Source organism: Schistocerca americana, chromosome 7, assembly GCF_021461395.2.
Source record: "Schistocerca americana isolate TAMUIC-IGC-003095 chromosome 7, iqSchAmer2.1, whole genome shotgun sequence".
In the NCBI taxonomy this organism is placed as follows: Eukaryota; Metazoa; Arthropoda; class Insecta; order Orthoptera; family Acrididae; genus Schistocerca; species Schistocerca americana.
In genome coordinates, this window is record NC_060125.1 from 443,593,228 (window position 1) to 443,608,334 (window position 15,107).

Sequence of the window (15,107 nt, forward strand, 5' to 3'; positions counted from 1 at the left end):
TCATGAGACCTTGCAAGCTAAATTTGACTCAGTTGCATCTACCGATTCGGTTACGCAACTTGCAAAAACTCAGGAAAACTTAAAGGACACAGTAGATACTCTGAAACTTGGTTCAGAAAAACACACTGAAGAAATAAGTACACTATCGGAGAAAGTAGCCGAACTTTCGGATCAAGTCACTAACTTATCTACAAAGGTAGATGATGATCTGAATGACACAAGACCCGTAGCCTCCACTGACACAGAAGAGTATGAACAAATAAGAAAATTCAAACAAAATCAGAATCAAGTTAATACACAACACCAAAGAGAAATCCGGGAAGTACAAGATCAGCTGACACAGGTAATACAAGAATTACATATTTCAGAGGACACTCGCGCTCCAACACGGGAAGAGGGACTTAGAAACACGGAAAAGCCGCAAAATAATAACACAGGGCATTTCGGAAGTTATGAAAGAAATTGGCAATGTGCACCGAATTTTGAGATGGAACGGCCGACACGACCTAACAATGACCGATATGCGACTCGCCGACATGATGATTTTGACTATAAGCTGTTCATTACTACACGTAAATTCAAAACATTTAAGAATTCTGGCAACGACATTCATCCACAAGCATGGCTCCATCAATTCTCTCATTGTTTTCCTCCCAACTGGTCGTTGGAACACAGATTAGAATTTATGTGTGGCTACTTAGAGAATGAACCAGCTGTGAGAATGCGATCGGTCATTCACGATTGCCACAGTGAAGGAGAATTTTATCATGCCTTCCTCTCAGCATATTGGTCTCAAGCCACACAAGACCGAGTAAAACATAGCATCATGATGATGAAACACTTTGAACAATCTGAATTTTTCAGTCTTGTCAAATATTTTGAAGACATGTTGCATAAGAATCAGTATCTTTCAAACCCATACAGCCTCTCAGAACTCATCCGCATTTGCTTAATCAAACTGCCTGAACATTTACAACATATTATTTTAGCAGGACGTTGCAAAGACGACATTGAAGCTTTTCAGGGATTGTTACAAGAACTGGAAATCGACACTGACAATCGCGGAACGCGGAAACAGAAACACAACGATTACAGGTCATATCCGTCGCAATTCCACGATGAAAGAAATAATAACTGGACACGACGAGGCTATTCTCACAACACAAATCGTGACCAAAACAGACACCACCCGTATGACAACCACTGGCAGAGTAATAGTTACAGAGAAAGTTCGCATTTCCGTAGTAATGAATATGACAGAGACAATCATAGAAACAGACAATATGGCAACCAGAACTATTATTATCACGGGAGACAGAATTACTTCAGACACAACAGTTCAGCGCGCAGTTACGATTCAGGGAGAAATTCTCCACCATGTGACCGACAAGAAAGAAACTGTGGAATCTACCGACATGACGACAGACGATATAATCATAACGACAGACGTGAATTTCATCAGAACTGGCGGGATTCTAACAGAGCTGGGCCCTTTCGGCAAGGCGAATTTGTAGAAGTTCGGTCTCCTAATCCCAATAACGGCGCGCGCCAACAAAGAGACAGACAATGACTCGCACAGCAGGCAGCCGCGTGCGCCGGCTGGCTCAGAGAAAAATAACATAGACGCTAACCTTGAGAAAAATTCCAGTATTCTTTATCGACGTATACCGCATGATAATTGCGTTCAGGTTGAAACTCTGCGTACTAGGAAGAGTAAAGGTTTACACAACATTTCACATGTAAAACCATTTATTGAGAGATAATCTGCTTTTTAACTTAGTCTTTGGTATAAAACTTTTCACTTCACATTTCTAGTATGCTTTGTCAGACTTAGAATCTGTTAACATGCAACAATGTTTGAAGTTAAATATCCAGTCAAGAACCAAGAGAACTTATTGAAACAGAAATTACGAATGCATTGTTATTGTGAACAGACGACACAGTGTTATTGTGTGTGTACATTCTTGCTTGTTAGTTGCACGATTATGGAACGACTATAAGGCTTACATACTTAGAACATTTACCAGTACTGCTAATGAGATTTTAATGCAACATTTTGGTTTACTTGAAAATATATTCTGGATTTAAAGTACTTTCAGTGAGATACCAGATGGCACAGTGGTTAGTTTATGTGACAGCTACACGATTTTATCACGACGCTACTAATGAGTGATAATTTACAATATTGCTTTTGTAGTGTTTCTGTTTTATTTCTGCACAGTTTTTCTGTTTTATTCTGCAAAGTAAAACATGTTTTAGTAGTAACTTTTGTGGTATAGCTACAATGAGATTGCCTTTTCCGTAGCACAACAATACATTACAGCACAGTACTTTCTTCATCATGGCAATAGGCGTAATAACTAAGATATCTATACATAAAGCATTTCACTTTTGTTTATCATGAGGTAAGTACATTGACTTCTGCAGAACTTAGCTTTCGGAGGACGATGAGTACGACACTTCCACAGAATTATCTTACAGCAAGACGCACATTTAGCGCTACAGGACACGCATTTGAGTGATTAATTTTGTACTTAAAACATTTATTTTTAAAGATATTTGAAGTACAATGATACAAAGGTTTTCAGTGATACATTTCATTTCATTGCTGTAATCTGTAACACATGAGGGTATAATTACATTAATCCTCAGGGGGTTACACACTTACTTTGTGTACCATGTGTTTGGCAACCACAAGGAACCCTAGCTAATATGGTATTTGCTTATACAACTTTACACATCGGTACCATATTTCTCTAACACACAAATTACCCAGCTATCTGATCATTTAACTGAGAGATAAACATTTTTTTTATTACATCAGTGACAGATGTTTAAGTAATTACACAGTTGGGTAACTTCACACTTACGAAATTGTATTTTGTCTGTACTTTGTGAACTGTTCATATTTTTTTGGAATCATTGTGATACTATGAGAGCTTTGAATGATATATTTGGTAAGGGAGCATGATTTTTAAGGTACGTTTGAGGTAGATGACACTATTGAAATGAGCAGAGAATTTTTTTAGGTTTTGAAATTATTGGAGGAAGCTACGACGATTTTGAGATTTGGCTGACGTTTTATGATGTTATTATTACGATGATGATGTGTATTATGCTGTTGAGGTATGTTTATGATCAATAAGATGATGATACCGTATATGAGGAGTTTGATTATGCTACGTATTTCTTATGATGAAATACTGAAGAAGTGTCGACGAATAAGGTAAGGAATAATGAGTAGTGATTAGGGACTCTGACTTGTGAAAAAGGATGATGGAAACCAAGAATCGTACTTTAAAGAGTTATGAAATGTGTGTAAATGCTTGAATGTATCACAATGCGGACGAAATTTTTTTGGACACTATTATATTGAAAGGATTTTGTTTCTACACATTTGTAACGCAAATTCTCGACCTGTGAAATTTTATGTGAGACTGTCACTGTAGTGCAAACTGGTGTCGTAAATATTTCGGTAAGAAAGTTAAGTGATCACCTTGACATAATGAGTTTTGGGCGCCCAGCTGAGAGATAGTCATCTGACAAAAGAAAGCCATTACGTGGAGAAAAAAAAGAGGCCATTATCCTCGCTATTGACATTTCCTTGTCGAAAGCATCGCAAATACGACATGCTCAAACTTGAAAACACATAATTACACTGTGGATCTCTTAATTTATGATATTTACTAAAATGCCTAATGAAATGATGATAAACATTTTACATCTATTGTCTTTCTCGTTGAGAGACGCCATTTGCCTAGTGAATGACGTTTCATATGTTGCTTTATACATACATTTGCCTATTTTGTTTAATATCTAGTTTCTAGCTGCACTGCACCATTGGTTACAATAAAATTTAATAGATGTACTAATATAGATATTTTATGCCTACAGAGCAAGTAAATAATAACTTTATAATTTACTTAAAAAAAACGAGGGAGCACAAAAAGACATTTCCCCTCACAGGAATTGCATACATAATTTTTGACAATGACTGGTAACTTTTTAGTAATGTAAATTGAGGTGATGCATCACTCTAGTGTTAAGATGTGACATAGCTATTAGACATGGCCATCTTTACTGTAATATTATTTCTGCTTGAACTTTGTCATGTTTCGGTATAAGTTACTGCATTTGCTGCCGCTGTTTGCCAGGTATAGTTCTACTGAATTTTACATTGTATTAAGCTAGTTTTACTACTGATTTATTTTTCTTGTTGCTGCTCATTGCCTCATATTAGTTGTATTTGCTTTGCTAATTTCTATAATGCTGCTTGCTTTGCCAATTTGCATTTTTTGTCATTGCTGTATGTGTTATTTGTTTTGCGCTGCTGCATTGCCTCGTCCCTTAGTTTATGCATCTGAGCTCAGTAGATTTAAGTTAGCTTAAGATGGGGTAAGCTATATAAGAGAACGAGTTGTGATGAATTGGAAGAAATGCATTGAGAAGCTATAAGAAAATGGTTTGGCCAAAAAAGTATTTTGAAAGAGGATATGAACAAAGAAGTAGGGTTTAGAGACAACAAGTTTAGGTAGGATTTTCTTGGAAATAAATGATGAAGTAAGATAATGGCAAATAAATAATGAGGTAAGAAATATGTGAACATATAAATACAGAAAGCATGCTTGGATAGGTTGTTTTGGTGGAAACAAATGTTGAAATAAAACGAAAGATCTATGGAATGAAGTTTTGGGTTGGACTGCAGTACCAAATGTTACACTGAAAACAAACCCTGCCCTTTCCTCTTGTGTTATCCCACTATGTGTTTGTGTACCCTTGGGTATTTGTGTTCTTCCTGACTTTATGTGTTTATCTGATGAGAGTTACATTGTAGAATTTTTCTGATAATATGTTATTTACTTTGTAAAGATGCTTAGACATTATTTATTCTGTTTTGTTTTAATGCTCATGTATGAAGTTGATGTTTCAAAAGTTATTATGATCTTTTATGTATTTACTTATGTCATAAATCCTGTAACACCGATGTATATGTTTATTTCTATTGTTTTGTAAACCCTGGATTACTACAAATGTTATCTGTATTATTATGTTTTTAGTGATGTATTTTGTACCTTTGTTATTGTATTCTTATGTTATAAAATTGTAATTGACACCAGTTCATCAAATTAAGTAACTTGTAAGCATTCATTTCACTGCACATATTTCTGTTGGTCATAGTATATGCACAATATGTGGAAAAATAGAGGACTGTTAGTGTTTGGACGTGTGTTAATAATTCAGCAAGGGACTGATTAACAGCATTGCTGGTTCTAAGGACAATTCCAGAAACTTTGTGAGTACACAAGTGGTGGTTTATGGGCTTGCTAGATTCTCTGCAAGACTCTTCGATGGTGATTCTGCACCTGCACAGTCGCAACAGATGGCTGCTGGCCGTCTTTACAAGGACTACAATGGGTCTGTGGATCTGTGGGTCTGCATCTTTGATGGCCCACCAATACCATTATTTCTACAAGGACTGCAGTGGGTCTGCACCTCTGGTGGCCCACCAATACCGTAATCTCTACCAGGACTACAGTGGGTCTGCTCTGTGATGACCTACCTACCAATACACTTCAAAATTTCGACTGACTGTGCTGTGGATTTGCTCTGTTGTGGCCCATTACCTGTATGCATGTCAAGAGTCAGCACTGTCTTTCCGTTGGAAGGACAACACTACTTCTTCAAGACTGGATGGAAATCCACTACTTCCGTGTGCATTTTCTTCTACTGCTCAGACTTTCAGAAAAACACTACTATTTTACCGTAATGAACGATCAGGACTATCTTTATGGACTCTGAGAAAATTTTAGCTTTTGACAAACATTGTATCAATTAGTGTGTGCATTTGATAACTTTGTTATTGTAATTATGAAAAAATTTTTCAAATCTGTATTAGCCACTGCCCAAACCAATTTGTAAAATTTTTTTTCGGGGAGCATGGGGGCTATGTAAGTAGGCTGTTTAGGTTTTTTATTGGTAACGCCACCTCTGTATGAAAATCACTGGCTGTGCTGTGTCCAGTCTGTGGCTGCTTTGCATTGTTGTAATACTCGCCATTGTAGTGTTGGGCAGCGGCAGCTGGATGTGAACAGCGCGTAGCGTTGCGCAGTTGGAGGTGAGCCGCCAGCAGTGGTGGATGTGGGGAGAGAGATGGCGGAGTTTTGAAATTTGTCATGAACTGCTATATTTATATATGATGATATCAAGGTAAATACATTGTTCGTTCTCTATTAATATCTTTCATTTGCTAACTATCCCTATCAGTAGTTAGTGCCTTCCATAGTTTGAATCTTTTATTTAGCTGGCAGTAGTGGCGCTCGCTGTATTGCAGTAGCTTGAGTAGCGAAGATTTTTTGTGAGGTAAGTGATTTGTGAAAGGTATAGTTTAATGTTACTCAGGGCCATTCTTTTGTAGGGAATTTTGAAAGTCAGATTGCGTTGCGCTAACAAAATATTGTGTGTCAGTTTAAGCACAGTCGTGTATAAATTTTTCTAAGGGGACGTTTCATATGCTTCCACATAATCTTGTTACTTCCGTGTGTAATTTGTACCGTAGTTGCTGACTATCTGCGCGCACGTATGCCTCCAGTTGCATCATTTTACAGCAGACAGACAACAGTTCTCCCCTTACGTCTCTCCTCAACGCGGTGACAAAGTTCTCCTTCCTGTTTTCTCCGTCCGTCACGCTTCACAGAACTGCAGGCTTAACTTAGCACCGACGACTTATACCGACTTCTCCCTCGATATCTGTAGAGCGGAATTATTGTAACTTTAATCTCTAAAACATCAAATAAAAGAAACATAGCTTAATCAACATAGTGGTTACCAAAAACTTGAAGGCTTTTAATGCTTAGACTTCAGAGTATCTCAGAGTTTGTAGTGATGTAACATTATGTACCTAATACATAAGGTGAACCTGTTTCCAAATATATAACTACGCGATCACTGAGTGCGTGTGTTTGCTTTACGGTTAAGCGACGAGTAAAATCTGCAGTAGTTTAAAACGTTTCGCCGCACTGATAGCAAAAAGGGTGGTGCAGTATTTAGCATGAATGAGGTTGTGTTGTTTGTCCAGTTCATCTAAAGTGTTCCTTCAGGTTAAGTTTTTTTTAATATGTATGTTGGAAGAGTGAAGTATTATCAAATAATTTCGCTAATTTAATCACACTAACTTTACATGACAATAAATGTAACATTTGTATCACCCATTCAGTATCAAGGTTACGGGATTACCGTTTAAATAAACCATAAACTTTTTTCTAGTGGCGTTTTAAATGCATTAAAATAAGGGTAATGTTCCAAAGAATAGACTCATTGGGGAAAAAGTACTTTAAGAGCGGAAATGTGACTTCAGAAAGCAACATTGAGAGGAGCCATGGAATTTACTGAAGGTACCACAGAAGAAGTGGAAATTGTGAGGTTGATCGTACAAAAAATTCTGGGACTGTCTTTGAGAGATCAACTGAAATTCGCCAGCAGCTGGAGATCTCAACCTTAGTTTCCTGGATGAGTAAGATCAAAAAGAACAAACCAAACTACTTGATGTGTGATGCTTAAGAGTACTTTCGAGGGGAGGTCTTTATTACATTTTAAGATTGTTTTACAACAGAGCTTAGGTTAAAGTTTACAGAAAATAAGAAAGTGCTGACTGCATTTTGTTCACTGTTCCCGATTTCAACCAGTAAAGTACTCTTAGTAGCCGAAAACGAGAAGGGTTCAAAGCCTTAATTGAATTCTCCGTTGAATGCAAAGTTGAAGACATTCTTGCAGAATTACATGTACGGAGACGGTAATCTGTGAAAGAACATTCCGGCCTTCATCTATCTTGGAAGTACTGCAGTAATGCCACAAAGACTTCTATCCAAATATCAACGACCTCCTGAAGATGTTGGCCACACTTTCTGTATAGCAGAGAGGTCACCTCTACTTCCAACAGATGCAAGAAATAATACGAAAGAATAAAATTCAACGAGAGAGATTAGTTTTGAAGTTTATTGACTAACATTAAGTCATATAACAATTATTAAATTATCATTTATTAGTATAAGCGAACGGCCTTGTCGCAGCGGTAACACCGGTTCCCGTCAGATCACCGAAGTTAAGCGCTGTCGGGCTTGGCTAGCACTTGGATGGTGTGATTACTTCCATCGCTGTATTTATTTATGCACCTACAGAACAATGTACTTGGTATGTATGTGATCAAAACTACGTACAATGTTCGTTATATTTAACTCTAAATCATTTTTCAGAAACAATAATCCTCAAGCTAACCGATGGTTTACTCTTTGATAATAATTACAACAGTATAGATCTCAAGGCACTCTTATTGAAGGGTGACCAGTTTCTATCATCACACGATCATCTTCAGACCTACAGCTGTAATATAGTACAGAATATAAACTAGAGAGATACATTTAAGTAACTCAAAATTAGCTATAAAATTAAAAATCGTAGGTATACGCATATTGATAGAAAATGGCTGTGTGTTGAGCACCAACCACTGATTGACAATAGTCAAGTGATGGACACAGCAGTACAGCTATTTGTTAAATGTTGGTGGCTCTGCCTACTGCTGACAGTATGATCTCAGTGTCAGCCAATCGGGTATAAGTCGAGCGAACTATGTACAAAAAGACGTACTTACTAGTAAATTAATCGTCAAAATTACATAGAATAATGTTAAAACAAAGAAGAAACAGCTTGTTAACACAGCTATTTTCAAATAAATATACTAAGGGATTTAAAAAGGAAACAATAAACGTTCCATTCGTTAAGAATAGGTTAGCCTCTAGCGGCATGTTGGCAAATTATTACTATGTTCTTGGTTTATATGGTGAAGTAGGACGCCATATCAATGCTGTAGCATCAGGGCGATATCCCATAAGATGGCTGTGAATATCGGTAGGTGATATCCAGCAGAAGACCTTCCACAGATGTATGAAGCAGTTGGTTACTATAGCCACATCCATCGATAAATGAAGTAGATAACTCTCTGCAGATGTAGTTCGAGGATATAAATAAGCAGTAACCATTAATGCAAGTATCGATATATAATAATAGCTGTAGATCCTACTATTCTAACAAATAGTAACAAAAGTAGTATGAAGGGCTAGCAATATTAAAGGAAAATACGTGTTATATTTTTAAAATAAACTGGTGAAACTAGTGATGTCAAAAGAAATAAATTACGATTTCATAAAGAACAATATAAATTAAAAATTCAGTGCTGTGACTGACCTAATGTGCCGTTTATTTGTAAATGTAATAACATTATACAATGATGTAAGAAAATAATTTGAAATTAAAGAGCCAAGGCATTTGAATAAAATAACAGACAAGCACAATAGTATATATCAAATAAAAAGAATGTAAAGAAGGGTGTAAAACAGTTTTGTACAGCTATAAAATCAGCATAACAGAGCAAGTATTCAGAGTGGTTAGGGTTCATCAACAAGCTGATCAAACGAGGATTTGGTATGTGCAGCACCAGTAGTATGTTCTCTAAAACGTGTTAAAAAGTTATGGCCAGTTTGTCTGCGATATTGTTTATTGTAGTCATTCCACTATCATTCATTGATGCCAGAACTTCGGTATTTATTAGTTTCGCGAGTTGTATGTGATGAACAAAACTGGTTGTGTTTCAGTAAATGTACCGTGCGATCTAGACTCTCAGAATTATTTTCGAAGATAATAATTTGATTGCTGACAGACGAGTAGCACTGTTTGAATAAGATCTGGAATCAAAGATGCATTTATGAAGAAAGACACATTAAAGCTTGACGTGTATAACTTCCCCTTCATATTAGCAATCTGCTGTCACCATTAATATCCCAACAGTTAATTGTATATACAGATGAGAAAATTAATCTCTTATGAGAAACAATACCAGACAGACATAAAAATAAAATTTCAGCCCTTGTCAGTCAATAAACTGAGCTTTCACAACCTGCTTGACCAAACATATATATACAACTTTTCTCCTAGGTTAGCTAACTTAACTAATATTATTTTCACTCCTACTAAAACAGCTCTTTTAAACAAAGGCCTTAAATATAATTTAACTCGAGAACTGGATAATAATATTAAATGTGGAATTGGTGATGTAAATGTTGTTGTAAAACTTTCTCAGCTTAAATACAGAAATTAATGATGTTGAAGTTAAAACTAAAAATATTATTAAAAATAAAAATAAAAGTAACAATAAATATAAAATCATTAAAGAGATCAATCACAAACTAATAACTAACAAAGCAATCATAATTATGGCAGTTAAAGGTAATAATACTCTTGTCATTGTTAGTGAAAATTATTACATCTCTAAAACATTACAGTTTTTACTGCCAATGGAATTACTGAAATTAAAAAGACCAATTATAAAATTTCAAACTAGAATTAAATAACTGGTTGATGAGCATAATTTTTTGTTTTTGCCATAAGAGAAAGCAAAGCTTAAAGTTCTGAAGTCTACATTACCTAGGCTGAGACCACAAATTATATTACATAAACAAATTTAGTGATTCGCCTTATTGTAAACAATATGGACTGTCCCCCTTACAAGATAAATAAGAAACTCAATGAAATCTTGTAACTTTTTACATTTATGAAGAAAATTTCGGTATTAAAAGGACTTACGAATTCACTGAATCAATATTTGATGTAGGAATTCCAGATTTGCATCGTTAGATGTCATCAATCTTTACACCAACATACACATTCAAGGGACTATCACCATCACTAAGACAACTTCATGCATCAAAAATTGTGAGTACTGAAGAGATAGTTAAATTAATTTAACTACTAGATACTACTCTTGCTTTTAAATATTTTTCATTTAATAATAGAATTTATATTCAGAAGGATGGTCTTGCTATGGGGGGTGCACTTGCCAGCACTTTTACTGATATCTTTGTAAACTATGTCGAGCTGCAATTTTTCAGAAATAATTTGGAAACAACCAATAAAACTATTTATTATAAACGATATATGAATGACATTTTGTTACTAAATGAAAACTTGCAAGGGAAGAAATTGATCTCCTTAAAAAATGTACATGCTAAACTTTCTGTCACAATAGAGCATGAAAACCAAAAGAGTGATATTTTTCTAGAACTTACAGTTTCAAATCAAAATGGAAAACACTGTTTCTCTATTTACACAAAACCAACATCAATGGATATAATAGTTAATGCCATTTCATGTCATCATTATAAATATAAAAAAGTGTTCTTCAAAATAATGGTACATAGGTTATTAAAATTACCTTAACAACTTGATGCAGTCCAGAAAGAAATTTATACTTTAAAACAAATTTCAACTGCCAAGTATCTTAGAGCTAATCAAGTCGATTTTTTATATCAAAAATTACAAGAAAAAATAGTGTTGTCACAAATTCCAATAGGAGGTATACCAAAGCGACTTATATGGGATTATTTCAGACAAAGCAAACAAACTATTTAAAAAAATGATCTGACATAGTCGTCACAAGTAACAAGCTACAACAAAAGAAATTAAAACATACAATTGCTGAATCTAATAAATATCGAAATTCTGGCATCTACAAATAACAGTGGAATGACTACAATAAACAATATATCAGACAAACTGGCCATAACTCTTTAATATGTTTTAGAGAGCATACTACTGGTACTGCACATTCCAAATCCTCGTTTGGTAAGCATGTTAATGAACCATAATCACTCTGAAGGTTGTATTTCTAGCAATACAGAAACTTTACATAAAGCACCTAAAGGGCTACTTCTTAATACGTTAGAAGAAATCGAAATTTATTCATATTACAAACAAAGCCTCATCTGTTATAAATGAGCAGCTAGACTTCAAAACAAACGTTTCTTTGAGCTTTTTGACGATCTGCTATAGAATACTTACTCTAATGTGTGCGGTGTTTTTTTAAGAAAAATATTTATATTTTGATTAAATTATTATTCTCTTGTGAAGATTCAGAAATCTATTGTGAGTTTTGCACCATTTCTTGGTGGGAAAAGCAAAGACTTTTCAAAAACTTAAGTACTGTATGTGATAGTTTATATGTCACCTGAAATCGTTCACAGAAGGTGTAGCATTCTCAAGAATAAGAAAAGAGTTCGCATTGCCACTTAATTTATTTGTGTAGTGATTATGTTCGATCATGACCGGATATGAGACATAGCAACTACGAACAGAGAAACTTAAGGGACCATACAGAGCTGGAAATTTTCTTTGCTATACTACACTACACGTTAAAAGAATCTGGATTTAAATCACAAACAAGGTAAATGAAAATGCGCCTTCTGCTTTAACTACGACGTTTGCTGACATGCAGTCAGTCCCTGGTAGCTATATGAAAAGTATAAAAACACCCTTATTTCTGTTGCCATTAATAGGAGATGGATAGCATGGAAATACTTTAAGCAACAAGCAGGCACTACAGCATTTGAGAGCACAATAACCAATTTAATTACCTTAGTCAGTATTACTAACAATAGGCTCCATACAATTTCAATTTTCTATCTTGTTGGCTGTTTCTTTAAATAAATTCCTTTCACATCTTCGATACTTCATCTTAGATGCACACATAAATTCTTACATAGCACTGAACAATAGTAATATTATAGAATAACTAATTAATGATTGTGGACCAAGCCACATACGCGTCCAGCGTCTTTAAAAAATATATCAAGACTGTGGTAAAAGAAGAGGATTACAATTCTTCAGCTATCAAAAAATAAGAAACACAAAATATCGCTATTGATACAATTTATGAACAATTCGTGTTCTGCATTGTGGCGCGTAAGATTTCAGGTAGTCACTGCTCAGTGATGACCTAAGAAATTTTTACACAAATTGTATGACTTTTATGAGCCTGCATGTTTAGATTATTGAACGTAAGTTTATTTAAGCTATCGAAACAGATACTAATATTACATGTTCTGATTTTGTAGCTGCACAAAACTATTTTCCAGTCATCCTTACAGTCTTTTTATCGTGATATATACTATGTTTCTTTTTTATTTTATTTAAATACAGTTGCTCATGACACTTTTTTCTTAATTTCAAATTATTTTCTTGTTTCTTTATTACATTTACAAATAATTGCCACATTAGGTCAGTCACAGCTCTGCATTTTTAATTTATATTTGTTTTTCATGAAATTATTATAATTTATTTCTTTTAACATTACTAGTTTCACCAGCTTATTTTAGAAATACAGGCATGTAGTTTCCTTTAATAATGCTAGCCTCTCATACTACTTTTGTTACTATTTGCTAGAATATTACGATCTATAGCTATTTATGCATACACCTTTTTCTAATTTTATAGCTAATTTTAAGTTCTTGAAATGAATCTCTCTAATTTTTATCCTGTACTATATTACAGCCGTAGGTCTGAAGATGATCATGTGATGATCGAATCTGGTAACCTTTCAATAAAAGTGCCTTGCAATCTAGACTATTATAATTACTTTCAAAGATGATATTTTGATCGTTGATACCTCTAACAATGTTTTCACAAATAGTGGTTTACTTTTTTATTCAGGTGCGTGGTGTGTCTTGGAAGTGTTATTGCCTGATCAACTATATTGAGAAAGAAAGCAATTGAAGTGGTCTGTTATCTAACATGCAGCTCGTAAACACAAAACACAGTGCGAATTTTGCTACTACAATGCTTTCATCTGCATGTTTTGTGCCTGTTCGATTCCGCCACTTCATTGAGCCGTTTGAACAACGCTCTGTGGCGTCCTGTGCATGCCGCTGGAGAGGTGCTGACCGTACTGCTGAGCAGTGGGGGGAGGGGGGCGGTTGGGCGCACTGTGGCCCATTCCGGCAGCGCGCCTTTTCGAGCGCGGACTTCCAAGCTGAGTGATCAGCAAGAAAACAGCGTCTGCCATCACGTCATTGGCTCATGTGTTGGGCGTGCCACATGCCTCGACCTGCCAATGAGTTGCACTTACCAACAAGATCTGATGTTGGGTTGATGTCGGCTCAGTTTGGATTGTAAGAAATGGAGCTCGAGTTCCTATTTAACTTTTGGATCGCTAGGAACTTGGGTGTCAGAAGCTCCCGATTACAGGTGTCCTATAATCTTTGCTACTGGCAAGTTCAAAGGTGACTGCTTTCTTTGTTTGCATAAATGTTTTCTATTTGCTACTGAAATTATGACAGGTCAATGTTAATTTACATTGCCATTTGAGTGTCTGTCAGTAGTAGTGATTTCTTTCGACACCTGTCTGTGATAATTAGTAGCCATTCTTATTCTAATGTTTTGAGTGTTTTGGTTGGTTCTATTTTGTTTAAACTGTACTCTTATATCTTAAAACCTCTGGTGATAACTGCTTTTTGGAAGAATCTATTTCAATTTATAATAATAATGCACATTATGTAATTGTTTTAAAAAGGAAAATGTAAATGGCACCACAGATCTGTGTTTTTCATGGCAACTGGCGTTGGTAACTGGTTAGTGCAGAATTCAATTTGATGTAGTTCTGTATAAGTAATCCTCTTCTATACTCTCCTACCGCCATATTATCAGAATTTTTAATAGATGCAACGTGTGTTCCAATACTAAACATTGAAATAGCAAATGACAATTCAGCTGCCGATATTTTGCAATACCGATAGTGATCTGAATGAACATCTTGTATCTGAACAGAAATAAAACCTCTCCCTCCCGCTCAGAAGAAAAAAATCTAGACCCCTGCATCAGCATCTGAAATCTAATTAACATGCCCAGAGATTCTGATTGTTATTTATAATTCTCAGTGCCAGCTCTGCAGCCGAGTGGGGACGACAGAGCCACTGTTACTTGTCTAGTTAACTGTCGTAACACAAGATGGCGGCCAACCAGTGTGTCACATTCATATAAATCAAATACAAAGTATGTCGTTCTGCCAAATGAATTCGTAAGGCATGAGTTGAGCAAGAAAACTATATTGAAGTTAAAAGCAAGAGAAGAATATTAGCTATATTTCTTCCTACATTCATCTTTACAAACGAAAGTATCATATAAAAGAACTTATTCTGATAACTTGTAGCCGGCCGTGGTGGCCGTGCGGTTCTAGGCGCTGCAGTCAGGAACCGCGGGACTGCTACGGTCCCAGGTTCGAATCCTGC